Source organism: Salmo trutta, chromosome 31 (genome assembly GCF_901001165.1).
Source record: "Salmo trutta chromosome 31, fSalTru1.1, whole genome shotgun sequence".
Taxonomy (NCBI): domain Eukaryota; kingdom Metazoa; phylum Chordata; class Actinopteri; order Salmoniformes; family Salmonidae; genus Salmo; species Salmo trutta.
Genome location: NC_042987.1, coordinates 3,943,262 through 3,962,505, shown reverse-complemented (window position 1 = coordinate 3,962,505; position 19,244 = coordinate 3,943,262). Strand labels below are relative to the sequence as shown.

Below are 19,244 nucleotides of genomic sequence, written 5' to 3'. Positions count from 1 at the left end.
TTAAGGTATCTATACTTTTACTAAAGTATGACGATTGGGTACTTTTTCCACTACTTAACTCAGATCTCCAGTCTAGTTATAATCTCATGATGTGCCAATTTTAATTTAATTCAGAGACAAGGGATCAACCTTTTAGGTTTATGTATGGCATCGGATTATGGTCATGTAAAATCAATCCTCACCTCCCCCTCTTATTTTCCATTGAATGATGGAACCGTCTGTCTGTCAGTGCTCGCCTCTTTGTTCAAACCGGTTCAGCTCCTCACCCGCAGCGTCGCCACCGGTGTACAGGGAGTGAGCACCTGCGCCAAGCGTCTATCACGATTTAGATCAGATATCTCCAAATTGGACATGAGGCAGATGCTGAATATTAGTCGTGGAGCAGACAGTTGACCTATATGCTGAAGGTGTAGCGCGTTGAATCTTTTTTGTTGTTGCTCACTTACCGGCTATTGTTTTTGCTGTTTCACCCATTCGACTCATCGCTGACAGTCAGACGGTACGATTGGAGCATCAGGGTATTCTACGTTTGAAACACCTGCAAAAAAGCGCAACGTACCGCTCTAACATTCCTGCGGAATTTGTAAAAACTTATTTCAGGTAAGATTGAACATATTCATTGTCTGTGAATTGTCTACTTTTTCATTTGTTTGATATAGGATTTGTGGTTATTTAACCCTGTCTGAACAAAATTGGATAATAGCTTGCATGCAGACTGGTGCATCAGCGGCGCCTGGACACGGGGGATGGATTGATGCATCTTGCTCTGTAAGCCTTTCTTGGCCAACCAAGCAAAGATTTCAGCCCAAGTAGAAGTACTTTCAGGTGCTCCAACATGAACATTACATAGACAGGTCCTGCTTTGCATAGACACCAGCGGGGTATAATAAGGACTTTAACAGGGCTTTTGTATGGACATGTTATGCATTTTTGTATAAGGAGTAGGCTACTTTCATGTGTTCTACCAGGAAAATGACATAGCAGGATCCTGCTTTCCTTATAAACACCATAGGGTATAATACATGACTTTCAAAGGACTTTTGTATGGACATGTTATGCATTTTCTAAGCTATTATTTCTGATCTTCCTTCTGACCTGTGTTGAATACCATGCATGAAGGATGTGGGCATATATAAGCTAATCACTGATGATCACCATGACTACCTCTACATCTGCTATTAAACACCACCCCCACTAAGCTTGCAGTAGCTTCTTCTTGTGATCTTTTGAATGATTTAGATCCAAGCTTTTCATTTTATGACCCGTGTGTCCCCCAAACGGCTTCTTCTAACCGAAGGACCTCTGGGCTTGTCTCAGGGTTTCCCTCATACAGGAGACTCAGAGGGAAATATACTTTCTCTGGAGGGGCCAAATGGGAGACACAACTATCTGATACCGCAGGCTACCATTAATGTGTAAGAGGCATTATGGCAATGGCTTACATTTTATTTGTGGCATTTAAAGAGCGTCCTCAATATATAATGGTCCTCAAGTTAATGTGGTGTGTGTGTGTGTGTGTGTGGAAAAAATAAGAGAGTGAGAGATAAAGGGAAACAAAAGAGAGAAAAAAAGAGAGCTGGCGAAAGGGATCGTTTGGCAGACAGCTGATGGAACATAGATCAGTGATCAGAACACCTGCCCAGCTGTCATGTTCTCCATTATGCATAATGGTCCCACCCACATAACCTCTCAGGGGCCAATCAGAGGTGTGGCTGTCTGTAACCCCAATAGCCTGGCCTGGGCATGACATCAGAGATACGGGCGATAAGAGAGATAAAGGACAATGTTAGCACTAGTTCTGTCTCTCTGCCAACATTCTCCTAGGCAAAGATAGAAGAGGTTGCTGTTGTGGCATACAGAATATTTGTCCATTTCAAATGTACTTTATGCCTTGTAATCTGTCAATGTGCTCATTTGATAAATAAGAGGCAAAGAAACGGTAAAAATATTAGCAGCATCAGAATGATGGAAACCATTGTGGATATAAGTACAAACATTCCTGCATAGTGGTCACTAATTATATAGTCCTACTCCAAAGTTGTTCCAATGCACTAAAGTATATCCACTTCAGCTAGGCATGTTTCACACTGGTGCTCAATGCTCTAAAAGTCTTAAACATACAGTAGAGCTTGTTAATGAAAATGTCCCAATCACTTTGTCTTAGGAAGCGGAGCTGTGTTAGTCACCTTGACATGAGGTCTATTGTGTGAGATTGTCTGAGTGCCCTAAGCCTTGTCTATCTATTCATTATTCTAGTCTTGAGCAGTGGCTTCCAACCTTTTCGGTTACTGTACCGCCAATAGAATTTTTCTCTGCCCGGAGTACCCCTGAAGTACCCCCTCATGTCCATTTTACCAGTAGTCCTATGGTCTCATAAGTCTTCTCAAGTACCCCATGTAGATAGGCCAAGTACCCCCAGTGGTCCTAGTACCCCTGGTTGGGAACCAGTGGTCTAGAGTATAAAGTAGCCAACCTCTTTTTGATAGGCCTTGTAAAGAAGAGAGTTTAGCATGGCGAGGTTAACTAGCTTTTCCAATACAGAGTTTGGGCTGATGCCATTGTGAAACCACACAGAGATATGGGGGGAGGGAGGGAGCGAGAGAGAGAGAGAGGAGACATAAGCAGGCAGAGAGATGGAAGACAATAATGAAAGAGGGAGGAGAAAGAGAGGAAACAGAGACAGTAACTGAGACAGAGCCAGGGAGCATGAGGACCTTACCAACCAGACTGAAACTTCTCCAGTGGCCCCCATGCATCTTTCATTCTGTCTGGGTGCGTGCAGGAGAGTTCACTCCTGGGTTTCCTAGACCACCGCCAGAGGCGTCACAGACCTCCCTCACACCCTCATCAGATCAGAGACAGGCTGGATCCCTCCCCTGGGAGGAGCTGACCTGCTGAAGGAGAAAGAGTGTGCTAGGCTAGCCAAATCTACTGGCAGGCTGGTTAACCACGGCATGGGCCAGATGCCATTACTATGCAACCTACTTTATGCTAGTGTAACCTTTACCAGTGTTTGTGCAGCCAGCTCCCACTACCCCACAGCTAATTGTGGTAGGGTTGTGGCTAGAAATATTGTTCATTTTTCACAATAGGAAAATTCCCCAAGATAAATTATTCCCAAGAAAATTCCCAAAGCTATATGTGGACCATAGCCCAGAATCACTGATTTGTGTTGGAAAATGCGAATACGGACCTATGGCATCTCAGAAATAGCCGTAGGTCTATAATGTTCAAGATATTCTTTAGAATCACTGAGCACAGGCGGAAAAGGCCCACTGAGCACAATCAGGAAGGGCTGTTTTGATAGAGAAGGGCTGAACTGGCAACGTGTCTCTGAACTGGCAACATGTTGATTTTAGTTGCCAATATGTGCAGAAAATATCAGTGTCAGCACACCCTGGAAACTAATATATTTCAGGTGCCTGGAGAGGATATGAAATGATTAACTATCTAAGAGACTGGAGTGTCTCTCTTCGGTTGCCAGTTTGGACGTTTTTCAGTGGCCAGAAGGTTGTGGTTTATGATAATCGACAGCTAGACGTTATTTTCAGGCACGGAGTCTGTTACTGTGAACTGTGTGGTATGGAACTGCTGCACATTAGTGTCGGATGGGATTTAAACTATACAGTGTGAAGTGGTTTGAGTTGTTCTTGAGAAAGTGCTATGATAATCACTATATAAGGGCTTGGGGTGTGTGTGTTCTAAATGTCTGTTGTGTATTATGTGTTATTGTGTTACTAACTATTTCATAATTGGGTTTTTAATGTTGTACTTGCTTAGCATTGTGCAAATGCAAAAAATATGGGGATTAGTCCCTTGCTGGAATCGAACCCACAACCTTTGACACACTAAGAACTGTATCAAAAAGCCCAGAGGATTGGTACTGTAGAGTTGTAAAGTGGCAACTTAATCATGTGGTCATTGTGACACAAACAACAGGGGAATAGGCCACTTTTTGTCTTGTCTTGTTTATTGGGCAGGTTTTAACCTGGACAGTTCCATTGTGACATGTTCAAGTAAACCTACCATAGAAATGTAGGCTATGATGCAGTATCTTTGTTTAGAATCTACTTCCCATGCATGCAGATATTGTGTCTTATATGGAAAACTGGAGGCATCTACCTGTGAGGGGTTTACCTGGTATTTACCTTTTAGATTGTATGTGATGCATATTGTGCTTGGATTTGGCTTTGCTACCATTTCCGATGCTTTTTTTAAAAGAAGAAAAGCATTGTGGCTACCATTGTGTGAACCCATTATGTTCTGTATGCAATACGATTGAATCGGACTGAAAATACAGTTTTGAGTGAAAGATTTATTTTCTCCATTTTGGCAGATGTTAATCTTCGAGCTCCCATGTATTGATGACGCAGACCTCACTCTGCCTTGAATTTCAACAATTTCAAGAAGAGGGGAGGGAGAGAGATTTTCCACCTCAGATTCTCTCTCTCCGTTTCCCCTGCTGTGAAGTCTCCAATGACGAGCAACCTAGAGGGGGGGTTGGATGGATCGAGCCATCAATCAAGTTTACTATTTGCACCCTGAGAAGGACTGACCCCCCCCCCTCCCCCAAACCAATCACCACAGGCCTGGACAAGACAACGGCACCACAGCTAAAAGGTTCTCACACAAAGAGAACGGCTCCTCTCTTTGTTTCTTGTCAGCGGAGAGCCTCCTTTCTCTGGTATTGACTGGTAGCAGATGCTGAAGGTCATGCTATCACGTTTAGTATTCCTGTTTGAGCTGCTCAATAGCAAGCTTTTTGACACATTTCTGATGGCTCCACATTCGTTGGAGCTTCTCAGCTGGTTGGCTCTTGCGAAACCAGAGTTGAAGAATGATTCCGACATGAGCTACAGTACATACACTCCATATAAGACAGAACTTTTAGTCGCTTTGGATAAAGGCTAAATTACCATATCATGTTATTGACCCTTGTGTTACTCTGTATACTGGTTGCCAGAAGACTCCATATGACCTCCATATGATCTCCATAAACTAAGTGCTACTCCCCAGGGTCTAGTCACATCATGGTGTCCAATGATGATTGAATTTGGTCATCTGTGTTATTTCTTACGGGAATAAAGAAGTCCATGATGACAACTTTCATGCACGTTCAATACATGACGTTTATTACCGACGCACCGTTGCTCAGACCAAGGCTCTATCTGCAATAAATGTTAGTATGTGTTAGAACTCTTTTTTTTTATGCACCTAGTTTATATTCTGTGGACTGAGCACCTCTTCTGCGTGTCATTAAACATGTAAACTCCTGGATGAAGTGGCAGCCATTGAAATGGAAGTAGTTTATCTCTGTGGCGCCAGCACCTCTTAGCCTGAATGTATAATTTCTTTTTCCATTTTGATGGCCACTTCTCTGGCCATGGCTATGTATGAAATGGCACCCTATTCTCTATATTACTACAAAAATAGTGCACTATATAAGGAATAGGGTGCCATTTTGGATGCACCCCATCTCTCCCAGTGGGTGGATTAAAGTCGAAGGGCTAGATCCTATCAGATCCGTGCTATAGCCGACACCCGCATAGTGGTTGTTTTGGCGTGTCGGAGGTGGAACTGCGTAAGAGCTGTCAAATCCACAAGCGGCTCCTTGCGTTACTATATCGCCGATTTTTGAGAAATGCCATGCGACCGCTTTAGAAGTTCATGCAGCTGCATTACAAGTTCAAACACTCAAATGCGTATTATTCTATTGTCTACACCACAATTAGACTGAGGCTATAATTCCTCCATCCAAATGAACATGAAAACTGACTATTTCTATCATCGATAGAGCTTAAACTTTCTATCGCCGTTTGAACTTTAACCCTGTATGTATAATAAGGGAGTGGTTTGTGACACACGAGCAGCTGCTCACCAATTTGTCAGCTCATACTGCAGTTCCACTTCCAACACCGCCAAAAATTCCGCTATGTGGATGTCGGCCAACGTAGGTTAACTCTCGATCTGATTGAATCTAGGCCAAAGCCACTGCCCATGTACCTGATCCCTTCCACCTGATGTTACCAGCCACATTGACCTCTCACCTATAGCCGTTCACCTCTGACCCCTACCAGACATACAGCTGGAGTAACGGACCCGGCGCAGGCATCTTAACAGCCCCTAGCTACAGTTGAAGTCGGAAATTAACATACACCTTAGCCAAATACATTTAAACTCAGTTTTTCACAATTCCTGACATTTAATCCTAGTAAAAGTTCCCTGTCTTAGGTCAGTTAGGATCACCACTTTATTTTAAGAATGTGAAATGTCAGAATAATAGTAGAGTGATTTATTTCAGCTTTTATTTCTTTCATCACATTCCCAGTGGGTCAGAAGTTTACATACACTCAATTAGTATTTGGTAGCACTGCCTTTAAATTGTTTAACTTGGGTCAAACGTTTTGGGTAGCCTTCCACAAGCTTCCCAGACAGACTAAGCAAGTTTTTTGGTCGCTTTGAGGACAATACAGTGCCACTGACACGGCCCGCTACCAAAACCTGCGGGCTCTCCTTCACTGCAGCCAATGTGAGTAAAACATTTAAATGTGTTAACCCTCGCAAGGCTGCAGGCCCAGACGGCATCCCCGGCTGCGTCCTCAGAGCATGCGCAGACCAGCTGGCTGGTGTGTTTACAGACATATTCAATCAATCCCTATCCCAGTCTGCTGTCCCCACATGCTTCAAGATGGCCACCATTGTTCCTGTATCCAAGAAAGCTAAGGTAACTGAACTAAATGACTACCGCCCTGTAGCACTCACTTCCGTCATTATGAAGTGCTTTGAGAGACTAGTCAAGGACCATATCACCTCCACCCTACCTGACACACTAGACCCACTCCAATTTGCTTACCGACCCAATAAGTCCACAGACGACGCAATCGCCATCACACTGCACACTGCCCTAACCCATCTGGACAAGAGGAATACCTATGTAAGAATGCTGTTCATCGATTACAGCTTAGCATTTAACACCATAGTACCCTCCAAACTCGTCATTAAGCTCGAGACCCTTGGTCTCGACCCCGCCCTGTGCAACTGTGTCCTGGACTTCCTGACGGGCCGCCCCCAGGTGGTGAGGGTAGGTAACAACATCTCCACCCCGCTGATCCTCAACACTGGGTCCCCACAAGGGTGCGTTCTCAGCCCTCTTCTGTACTCCCTGTTCACCCACGACTGCGTGGCCATGCATGCATCCAACTCAATCATCAAGTTTGCAGATGAGAGGAATTAAGCTCGAAACCCTGGGTCAGTGGTAGGCTTGATTACCAACAACGACGAGACGGCCTACAGAGAGGAGGTGAGGGCCCTTGGAGTGTGGTGCCAGGAAAATAACCTCGCACTCAATGTCAACAAAACAAAGGAGATGATCGAGGACTTCAGGAAACAGCAAAGGGAGCACCCCCCCTATCTACATTGACGGGACAGTAGTGGAGAAGGTGGAGAGTTTTTAAGTTCCTCGGCGTACACATCACGGACAAACTGAAATGGTCCACCCACACAGACAGCGTGGTGAAGAAGGCGCAGCAGCGCCTCTTCAACCTCAGGAGGCTGAAGAAATTCGGCTTGTCACCAAAAACACTCACAAACTTTTACAGATGCACAATCGAGAGCATCCTGTTGGGCTGTATCACCGCCTGGTACGGCAGCTGCTCCGCCCATAACCGGAAGGCTCTCCAGAGGGTGGTGCGGTCTGCACAACGCATCACCGGGGGCAAACTACCTGCCCTCCAGGACACCTACAGCACCTGATGTCACAGGAAGGCCAAAAAGATCATCAAGGACAGCAACCACCCGAGCCACTGCCTGTTCACCCCGCTAACATCCAGAAGGCGAGGTCAGTACAGGTGCATCAAAGCTGGAACCGAGAGACTGAAAAACAGCTATCTCAAGGCCATCAGACTGTTAAACAGCCATCACTAACAATGAGTGGCTGCTGCCAACATACTGACTCAACTCAAGCCACTTTAATAATGGGAAAATTGATGTAATCAATTTATCACTTGCCACTTTATATTATTTATATTAGATAATGTTTACATAACCTACATTATTCATCTCATATGTATATACTGTACGCCATACCATCTACTGCATCTTGCCATCTTGATGTAATTAGATGTATCACTAGCCACTTTAAACAATACCACTTTATATAATGTTTTCATAACCTACATTACTCATCTCATATGTATATACTGTACTCTATACCATCTACTGCATCTTGCCATCCTGATGTATTGTATCACTAGCCACCTTAAACAATGCTGCTTTATGTTTTCATACCCTACAATACTCATCTCATATGTATATACTGTACTCCATACCATCTATTACATCTTGCCTATGCCGTTCGGCCATCACTCATTTATATATTTTTATGTACATATTCGTATTAATTCCTTTACACTTGTGTACAAGGTAGTTGTTGTGGAATTGGTAGATTACTTGTTAGATATTACTGCATGGTCAGAACTAGAAGCACAAGCATTTCGCTACACTTGCATTAACACCTGCTAACCATGTGTATGTGAGAAATAAATTTGATTTGATAAGTTGGGTGAATTTTGGCCCATTCCTCCTGACAGAGCTGGTGTAACTGAGTCAGGTTTGTAGGCCTCCTTGCACGCACATGCTTTTTCAGTTCTGCCCACACATTTTCTATAGGATTGAGGTCAGGGCTTTGTGATGGCCACTCCAATACCTTGACTTTGTTGTCCTTAAGCCATTTTGCCACAACTTTGGAAGTATGCTTGGGGTCATTGTCCATTTGGAAGACCCATTCGTGACCAAGCTTTAACTTCCTGACTGATGTCTTGAGATGCTGCTTCAATATATCCACATAATTTTCTTTCCTCATGATGCCATCTATTTTGTGAAGTGCACCAGTCCCTCCTGCAGCAAAGCACCCCCACAACATGATGCTGCCACCCCAGTGCTTCACGGTTGGGATAGTGTTTTTCGGCTTGCAAGCCTCCCCCTTTTTCCTCCAAACATAACGATGGTTATTATGGCCAAACAGTTCTATTTTTGTTTCATCAGTCCAGAGGACATTTCTCCAGAAAGTACGATCTTTGTCCCCATGTGCAGTTGCAAACCGGGATCTGGCTTTTTTTATGGTGGTTTTGGAGCAGTGGCTTCTTCCTTGCTGAGTGGTCTTTCAGGTTATGTCGATATAGGACTCCTTTTACTGTGGATATAGGTACTTTTGTACCTGTTTCCACCAGCATCTTCACAAGGTCTTTTGCTGTTGTTCTGGGATTGATTTGCACTTTTCGCACCAAAGTACGTTCATCTCTAGGAGACAGAACGCGTTTCCTTCCTGAGCGGTATGATGGCTGCGTGGTCCCATGGTGTTTATACATGTGTACTATTGTTTGTACAGATGAATGTGGTACCTTCAGGCATTTGGAAATTGCTCCCAAGGATGAACCAGACTTGTGGTCTACATTTTTTTTTCTGAGGTCTTGGCTGATTTCTTTTGATTTTCCCATGATGTCAAGCAAAGAGACACTGAGTTTGAAAGTAGGCCTTGAAATGCATCCACAGGTACACCTCCAATTGACTCAAATGTTGTCAATTAGCCTATCAGATGCTTCTAAAGCCATTACATCATTTTCTGGAAATTTCCAAGCTGTTTAAAGGCACAGTCAACTTAGTGTATGTAAACTTCTGACCCACTGGAATTGCGATACAGTGAAATAATCTGTCTGTAAACAATTGTTGGAAAAATGTGTTGTGTCATGCACAAATTAGATGTCCTAACCGACTTGCCAAAACTATAGTTTGTTAACAAAAAATTTGTGGAGTGGTTGAAAAACGAGTTTTAATGACTCCAACCTAAGTCTATGTAAACTTCTGACTTCAACTGTATCTGCTGCTATTCATTTGTATTGTGACTGTTCCTTCTGTCACATCTCTCTCTCTCTATCACCATCTCTCTCTCTGTCTTCATCACCATCTCTCACACAATGTTACAAAGTTGGTTACACTTGCTTTTTAACACAAATCCAGTACATAGGTTGATTGAGCTGCGTTGATTGAGTGCTTCTTGCATCTGTCTTCACTGACAGAGTGACACACACACAATAACACACATACTGCATGAAAGTCTTCCACTGATAAATGAAATGTTTATAGTTCCATTGCAGTGGTATAGCTCCACAGGGGGCTCTATACCACTATGCCTTTGTATCTCTCTCAGGTTCGCAGCACCTGAGTAAAGCACACCAGGGTTTATTGCACATAAGTCATGTAGAAGCACTGTGCTCAGTTATGTTATATTTTAGCTATAAATAGCAATACTTATTTGATAAGTATGTTGAGTGTGTATATATATATATATATATATATCTCCATATTTATATGATCAATATGGTATTGTATCTGTAGGCATTGTGTAATGTGATAACGCTGTAATTAGGCTCCTGCTCCTCAGTAATGATATGAAGCATTATAAATCTTAATGACCTCAGAGTCATTAGACGTGGCAGTCTTTGGACCATCTTCTAGACAGATGAGGTTACTGTGTGTCTGTCTCTGGCACGCAGCTAGGCCAAATCTTAGCCTCTCATTAGAACTTCATCTCATAAGCTCGGTGACAAGAGGATGTTGCAGTAGGTTAGTCAGTGGTCCCATTCACTCCCCCACTTAAGATGTAAGGAGACAGAGTGAGAGGGTTATGGTCTTTGTTTGAGTAGCAATAATAATAATACATTTTATTTGCAGAGCCATATGGTTGTATAGACTAACAGTAAGTTAAATATAGTAGTCCCATTTACTCCCCCCACTTAAGATGTGAGGACATGGGAGACAGAAAGAGGGGTATGGACGGCTGGTAAGCTGTTACAGTATGGTTAGTACAGTATGATTGAGTAGACTTACTGTAGATGGCTTGATCAACCACCATCTGTCATGCTTATGTTCTGGGCGGTAACCTCAATATTGTGGGGCTTACCGCTGCATGGTCCCAGGCTATTTGCTCCAATAATCATCACGCCCAATGGAAATCATCACTTATGTGACCTACTTGTGATTGATGCCATTTTAAAGATTCACCGCCTAGCTGCGATGTCTCTTTTCCACATCAGTTTGGCAGTCATTTTGCATCTACAAGGTGCTACCTAGAACCTAAAAAGGTTATTTGGCTGTCCCCATAGAAGAACCCTTTTCGGTTCCATGTAGAACCCGTTCCATAGAGGGTTCTACGTGGAACCCAAAAGGATTCTACCTGGAACCAAAAAGGGTTCTCCTATGGGGACAGCTGGAGAATGTTTTTGGAACCCTTTTTTCCTGCGATAGCATCTTTTTGTAATTATAATTGTCTAACTCTCTCTCTTTGTCCTAATCCTTAATTATTTTTCTTATCTTTCCTCTCACCTTCTCTCCTCTTTTCTCTCACAAATATGTATAGATATATAACTAGTGTGTAAATAGTATTTTTGTTGTCTCTTGGTGTCTTTCCTATACATAATTATTTTATTTATTAGTATTTTATTTAATGTAATATCTTATGTTGTTATTTGTATATAACTGCTCTGTACTTTGTCATGTATTTGTACGTTTTATGTGGACACCAGGAAGAGTAGCTGCTACATGTGCAGTAGCTAATGGGGATCCTATTAAACTAAACTCTCCCTCCATCATATCAGAAGCATTGTACATTTTTTTTAATTCTCTGATTCCTCTCCTCTCTGATTCCTTTCCTCTCTGATTTCTCTACTCTCCTCTCCTTTCCTCTCAGCCTGGTCTCAGCGCCATACGAAACTTACTCTCCGTATTTCTGAGCACCTCCAAGGCGTATGATACCTACAAATGGTCTAGTTACTTTAGACAGAAACAAAGAGTTGAACTTGTCCTCTGCGGAGTTGTAGTCCGGTAGCTACTTCTGATAATGTCTTAAGTAATTACTGTGCAATTCTCTGTCTACTTCCTATTTCCTAGACAAATGTACCCATTACTTAGATTTTTCTGTTGCTGAGTCATTTTGTCTTTCCTGTTATTATGTCACAATGCCATGCTGAGCCTATAGGGAATAAGAATAATGTTCTCACAGATGATAAAATATTACCTAGCACATTACCTACTCAAGATTATGGCACAAACAATGTTCTGTTCCTAGAAGACAGAGTATATCAATTAAAACCCATCCACAATGTCAAAGTGCAAGACCACCTGTGAGGTACAGCCCCAGTCCACACCGTATCATAGCAATGCGAATAGCATTATGCCAGGTTACCACCTGTGCCAGCCTGTCCATTTTCAAAGAGCTTTTAAATTTCAAATTGGCAGTTCGATTTGGAAGTATTTTACTAGTTGGTTTTAAAGTGGCCCTCGCCTCAGCTCTCTACCCTTCACTTAGTCTGTCCATCATTTGGAGCCCTCCGCCGCTCTGAAGAGGTAATTGTTTTTGTAAGACATGATTAAGGAGGAGGAAAGAGAGGAACGTCATTTTTCAGCTGCCAGATCCCCAGCGAGAGAAAAAAACCTGAAGCAACGTCTGACAGTTTTGCTTTATGAAACAGTTTCTCTTTATAAAACAACGCTTTGCTCTATAAAAGCCAAACACATGTGTGCGCACACACACACACACACACACACACACACACACACACACACACACACACAGTCATAATGACTGAACATTCCATTGTCGTCCTCTTTGTTTCTCTTCGTTCATCTCTTCCTAGATTGACATGTAATGAAATATCAAGGGAAGTTTAAAAGTCTGTTGCATCAACTGGGGCCTGCAACTTTCCCCCAGGTTGTTGTTGTCAAGGAAAGTGTCCTCTTAATTAACTCATGAAACACTATTGAACAGTTACTGACCTCCTTTTCCCAGGAGGCATTGAGACTTGCAGTGCCTTCACAAAGTATTCATACCCCTTGACTTATTCCAAATGCTGTTGTTACAGCCTGATTTTTCTCTCACCCATCTACACACACTACCCTATAATGACAAAGTAAAAACAAAATGGTAGCACATTTTTTGAAAATGAAATACAGAATATTTCATTTACATACAGTCAAAAGTACATTTACAAAACTGCCACTCATTCAAGGGTTTTTCTTTATTTTTACTATTTTATTTTCTACATTGTAGAATAATAGTGAAGAAATCAAAACTATGAAATAATGCTTATGGAATCATGTAGCAACCAAAAAAGTGTTAAACAAATCATAATATATTTTATATTTGAGATTCTTCAAAGTAGCCACCCTTTGCCTTGATGAGAGCTTTGCACACTTTTGCCATTTTCTCAACCAGCTTCATGGGGTAGTCACCTGGAATGCATTTCAATTAATAGGTGTGCCTTCTTAAAAGTTAATTTGTGGAATTTCTTTCCTTCTTAATGCGTTTGAGCCAATCAGTTGTGTTGGGACAAGGTAGGGGTGGTATATAGAAGATAGCCCTATTTGGTGAAAGACCAAGTCCATATTATGGCAAGAACAGCTCAAATAAGTAATGAGAAATGACAGTCCATGCATTACTTTAAGACATTTCAATACGGAACAACTCAAGAACTTTGAAAGTTTCTTCAAGTGCAGTCACAAAAACCGTTAAGCGCTATGATGAAACTGGCTCTCATGAGGACTGCCACAGGAATGGAAGACCCAGAGTTACCTCTACTGCAGAGGACAAGTTCATTAGAGTTACCAGCCTCAGAAATTGCAGCTCAAATAAATACTTCAGAGTTCAAGTGAAATACACATCTCTCCGCATTTATATTTCCCACCGTAAAGCATGGAGGAGGTGGTGTTATGATGTGCTTTGCTGGTGACACTTAGAATTCAAGGCACACTTAACCAGAATTCTACCACAGCATTCTGCAGCAATACACATTGCACACTATGCACATTATCCTTTTAAAAATTCTTTAACTGCTGTCAAGTTGGTTGTTGATCATTGCTAGACAGACTTTCAGAAAGTATTCAGACCCCGTAACTTTTTCCACATTTTGTTAAATTACAGCCTTATTCAAAATGGATTAAATAGTTTTCCCCCCTCATCAATCAACACACCCCATAATGACAAAGCAATAACTGTTTTTTAGAAATTTTTGCAAATGTCTTAAAAATAAAAACTTAAATATCATATTTACATAAGTATTCAGACCCTTTACTCAGTACTTTGTTGAAGCACATTTGGCAGTGATCACAGCCTCGAGACTTCTTGGGTATGATGCTACAAGCTTGGCACACCTGTATTTGGGGAGTTTCTCCCATTCTGCTCTGCAGATCCTCTCAAAATCTGTGAGGTTGGATGGGGAGCGTTACTGCACAGCTATTTTCAGGTCTCTCCAGAGATGTTCGATCGGGTTCAAGTCCGGGCTCTTGCTGGGTCACTCAAGGACATTCAGAGTCTTGTCCCGAAGCCAATCCTGCGTTGTCTTGGCTATGTGCTTAGGGTCGTTGTCCTGTTGGAAGGTAAACCTTCGCCCCAGTCTGAGGTCCTGACACGACCATGCTTCACGGTAGGGATGGTGCCAGGGTTCCTCCAGACGTGATGCTTTGCAGTCAGGCCAAAGAGTTCAATCGTGGTTTCATCAGACCAGAGAATCTTGTTTCTCATGGTCTGAGTGTCATTTAGGTGCATTTTGGCAAACTCCAAGCAGGCTGTCATTTGCCTTTTACTGAGGAGTGGCCTCCGTCTGGCCGCTCTACCATAATGGCCTGATTGGTGGAGTGCTGCAGAGATGGTTGTCTTTGTGGAAGGTTCTCCCATCTCCACAGTGGAACTCTAGAGCTCTCTCCGAGTGACCATCGGGTTCTTGGTCACCTCCCTGACCAAGGCCCTTCTCTCCCGATTGCTCAGTTTGGCTGGGCGGCCAGTTCTAGGAAGAGTCTCGGTGGTTCCAAACTTCTTCCATTTAAGAATGAGGGAGACCACTGTGTTCTTTGGGACCTTGAATGTTGCAGACATTTTTTGGTACCCTTCACCAGATCTGTGCCTCGACACAATCCCGTCTCGGAGCTCTAAGAACAATTCCTTCTACCTCATGGCTTCAGGTCCAATCAATTGAATTTACCACAGGTGGACTCCAATCAAGTTGTAGAAACATCTCAAGGATGATCAATGGAAACATTGATCAATTTTGAGTCTCATAGCAAAGTGTCTGAATACTTATATAAATAAAGTATTTCAGATTTTTATTTTTAATACATTTGCAAAACCTGTTTTTGCTTCGTCATTATGGGGTATTTTATGTAAATTGATGATAGAAAAAAAATATTTTATCCATTTTTGAAGAAGGCTGTAAGATGACAGCATTTTTTTTAAAAGGAAGGGGTCAGAATACTTTCCGAATGCACTGTAAGTCAAAACTGTAATCTGGCCACTCAGGAACATTCAATGTCATCTTGGTAAGCAACTCCAGTGTATATTTGACCTTGTGTTTTAGGTTATTGTCCTGCTGAACATTTCGCCCAGTGTCTGTTGAAAAGCATGCTAAACCAGGTTTTTCTCTAGGATTTTGCCTGTGCTTAGCTCTATTCCGTTTATTTTTACCCCCCCCCCCCCCCCCCCAAAACAAAACAACCTAGTCCTTGCCGATGACGAGCATACCCATAATGCAGTCACCACCATGCTTGAAAATATGGTACTCAGGGATGTGCTGTGTTGGACTTTCCCCAAACATAACGCTTTGTTTTCTGGATATAAAGTAAATTCTTTGCCACATTTTTACTGTAGCGCTTTATTGCAAACAGGATTGTTTTGGAATATTCTGTAAAGGCTTCCTTTTTTTCACTCTGTCATTTGTTAGTATTGTGGAGTAACTACAATGTTGTTGATCCATCCTCTGTTTTCTTCTACCACAGCAATTAAACTCTGTAACTGTTTTAATGTCATCATTGGCCTCATAGGGAAATCCCTGAGCGGTTTCCTTCTTCTCTGGCAACTGAGTTAGGAAGGACGCCCGTATCTGTGCAGTGACTGGGTGTATTGATACACCATCCAAAGTGTAATTAATAACTTCACATGAATCTGTGTTTGAAATTCACTGCTCTACTGAGGGACCATACAGATAATTGTATGTGTGGGGTACAGAGATGAGGTAGTCATTCAAATATCATGTTAAACACACTATTATTGCACTACAGAGTGAGTCCACGCAACTTATTATGTGACTTGTTAAGCATTTTTACTCCTGAACTTTTTTAGACTTGCCATAAGAAATGGGTTGAATACTTATTGACTCAAGACATTTCAGCTTTTCATGTTTTATTCATTTGTAAAAAAATAAATAATCTAAAAACACATCATTCCACTTTGACATTATGGGTTATTGCGTGTAGGCCAGTTACACAAAATCTACATTTAATCTATTTTCAATTCATGCTGTAACACAAGAAAATGTGGAAAAAGTCAAGGGGTATGAATACTTTCTGAAGGCACTGTAGGTCCTCTGCCAGTGGGAGGAGACGAGCGATATTCTATCCAAGGCCAGGTAGAGAGGACAGCAGATCCAACGAAGAACATGCAGGGTTTTTATGTGTTGTATGTGTGACGTGCGTCAGCATGGCGTGTGTGTGCGCGCGTTTCTTTTTTTGCCCCCTCTGAGAAAGAGCATTCCGACTGGGCTGGTGGTAATTTGTGTGTGTTTATGTGTGTCACTGAGACAGATGAAGTGCTCTGAGGTGCCTGGGTATCATGAATCGAGACCGGAGCAGCTAGTGGGTTGATTAACTAAAGGGACTTAACGGCTCTCTGTCACTGCTGACTCTATTTATGTTATGAGTTGGAAGGCGTTGATATACTGTAGATATATACACACACACACACACACACACAAGCCTGCTCATATCTGTGGTAATGAGAGCAGGCTGGGGAGAGAGCTCATGCCCACTAGATGTATGCGATCGTAGGGAGTGATTCAGAGGTGTCCCCCTTCCTTACACAAACATGGGCTGGAAAGCTGGATGGATCAATGCTGTGTATTTCACTGGTTTTCAATGTCTCTTGTGGAGCATAGCAGTTTCATCCTTCGATTTCCATTTAGGTTTGGAAGTGCCGAAAATCCTCCAAAGCAAACTTTAAGGGAAAATCCCACTGAAAGACTTGGTCGAATGCTTTGAGGCGGGGGGGGGGGGGGGGGGGGGGGGGGGGTTGGAGGGAGAGGGGGCACAGGGCTAGGCTTTCTTTCCTACTGAAGTAATGATAGTGAAGGCATGGTTTCAGGGCCTTTGCTGTTCTGCACTGATGGACAGCAGCTCAGCACAGAGCAAGACGGTATCTCCCTTCTCCCAGACCTGTCTATCACAGTGGTGGCTGCCTGGTTGGATCTCTACTGCATGCTCTGTCGGCCCTCTTAGAATGTCTTGTATTCAGCCCGTACAATCAGAATGGACGGAATGGACAGCCCCATTCGCCGACACATTCTAGAGCCACCTTGAGTTCTTTTCTCCGCCTAAGACAACTCTGCGTGTGAAATAAAGGAAGACGTGCAGAAAGGAGTCTTAAAAGAAGGCGTTAACAACATCCAATGGCTGTAGTCAATAGGGTGAGGCTGGTTAGTATACAGCTGGTGCGTTCAGGTCCACAAGGATCACTGTGAGTTGTAAAATCCCTTGAACCAAAGGCTTGAGTGGGCCGTGTATAGGAGGGGAGAGTTGTATGGTATCTATAGTGATGTTCATACTCTCCTGCTCAGTATGCTGGCTGTGACTGCAGTGGCTGTCGTGACGAGGCCTTTCATATACCCTCTACTGTTGCTCTCTAGCCTCGTCTCTAACCTTGCTTAGAGCGGACACGGTGCATCCTTTATTTGTGCCATCATCATGACCCGTGGTCCACCCAGTGAGCATAACCGACAGTTCTAACCAGGACCCCAAACTGAAGATGTGCCTCGAAATGAATCTGCAATGGTGCACAATTTGGGTCTCGATCCATGGCTTGGGAAACGCTGTGTTAGTGTAACTTGAGTATCTGGCACCGTGGGGTCTCACCAATACCAGTCAACCCTTGCCTAGGGTTCCACAGACCACCAGGACTCTGTTACATAAAGGACAGTCGCTTTTAAATGTGGAATGTGTTACAATACTTTACTATCCATGACGAAATACCTTTATCTTTACCCTCTTGATGGCAGGCCCACTCTGAAAGGGTTGCCAAAATACAATTACAGTCACCTCAGAGCAGCAGAAATTCATTGGACACGACTGGAGTTATCCTGGTAAATGCAAAACCGTCTGAACACAGGATTTCCTGGTTGCCAGTTCTTAGCACAAATCACTTGATCTTTGTCTGTACACCCTTTGAATGCTGATTTTCTTAATCCTATGGACACGTCCTCTAAAAGCATTTCAATTCAGAGCTGATTTTATTGCGCGGTTGCACAGTAGGCGAAGAGGCGACGTATTTCCAGGAATGGGAGATAGATGGAATAAAACGTTGTCAGTTTGCACATAAACTCCTATACCACAAAGATACCAAACTCACATTCCATTTCTTTGAATACTCCATCCCCCTCGGCCATTCTTAGATGCTCTACTGTCAATGCTACTTCTGTCTTTCTGTATTGACTGCGAGGGTTTGGGCTCGCAGCCAGGCTCTCTGCATGACTCCCTGTCTGCCAGAGGCTCATTCCTCATGTGGCTCAGGATTTCCAACGTGGAGGATAGGTCAAAGGTCGCCATGTCTGCTCACATTGAAAGTGATCTAGCAGCTCAACAGGGCGTACGACAAAGACTCCGTCCTCTTGCATAATACAACAGAAGAATGGAGACAAAATAAGCTTTTTAATGTCTATGCAGCTCACTCTTTGGTGAGGGGATGCAACATGAGGTATAAATACAGGACAGGACACACGGAACACGCAGTGTACATGCTCATAGCTCATTGACCTACAGAATGTGTCTACCTGGGGAGAAGTAGAAGAGAGAGAGTGAGAGATTCACAGACAAATACTACTTTAACCATGCAACGTGAATCTTAATGGTCTCTGTCTCTGTCTTTCCCCCTCTCTCTCTCTCGCCTTCTCTCTCTCTCTCTCTCTCTCTCTCTCTCTCTCTTGCCTTCTCTTTCCATCTATATATCTCTCACCCCCCCTCTCTCTCTCTCGCCTTCTCTTTCCATCTATCTATCTGTCTGTCTATCTCTCTCTCTCTCTCTCTCGCCTTCTCTTTCCATCTATCTCTCACCCTCTCTCTCTCGCCTTCTCTTTCCATCTATCTCTCACCCTCTCTCTCTCGCCTTCTCTTTCCATCTATCAATCTCTCACCCTCTCTCTCTCTCTCTCTCTCTC

General features: G+C 43.0%; 1 protein-coding gene across 1 annotated transcript in view; it reads left to right on the top strand.

Annotated features, from left to right (window-relative positions):
* The first annotated feature begins 225 nt into the window (after nt 1-225).
* LOC115169365 (neurocan core protein-like) overlaps nt 226-19,244 on the top strand; it is a 70,297-nt gene continuing 51,278 nt past the window's right edge. Inside the window, exon 1 of the mRNA XM_029724917.1 lies at nt 226-600. The gene's annotated coding sequence lies outside the window, so the exon portion shown is untranslated. The remainder of the gene's footprint in view (nt 601-19,244) is intronic.